The sequence below is a fragment of the Octodon degus genome, unplaced genomic scaffold, assembly GCF_000260255.1.
Source record: "Octodon degus isolate 3935 unplaced genomic scaffold, OctDeg1.0 scaffold00176, whole genome shotgun sequence".
Classification (NCBI taxonomy): domain Eukaryota; kingdom Metazoa; phylum Chordata; class Mammalia; order Rodentia; family Octodontidae; genus Octodon; species Octodon degus.
The window spans coordinates 1,641,421-1,641,724 of NW_004524752.1; positions in this window are offsets into that span (position 1 = coordinate 1,641,421).

Consider the following 304-nt stretch of genomic DNA (forward strand, 5'->3'; position numbering starts at 1 on the left):
CTCAATCTGAAAAAAACACTGTGGTAAAAGAATTTATAACTGCTTATAAGAAGACATTGATAAAAAAAATAGAGGATATTAGAAAAATGATGAATTCCTTGAATGAGCAACACAGGAAAGAAATAGATCGCATGAAGCAGACTCGAAGAGATATAGAGGAAATTAAAATCTCAATCACAAGCTTGCGAAAACACTCAAGTGAATGTGAAGAGTTTCAGATCTTGAAGATGCTGGTGCAGCTAGTGAAAAGGTAAGAAAGGATCTCTTAAAAACAACGAGGATGCAGGAAAGAATAATCCATCAC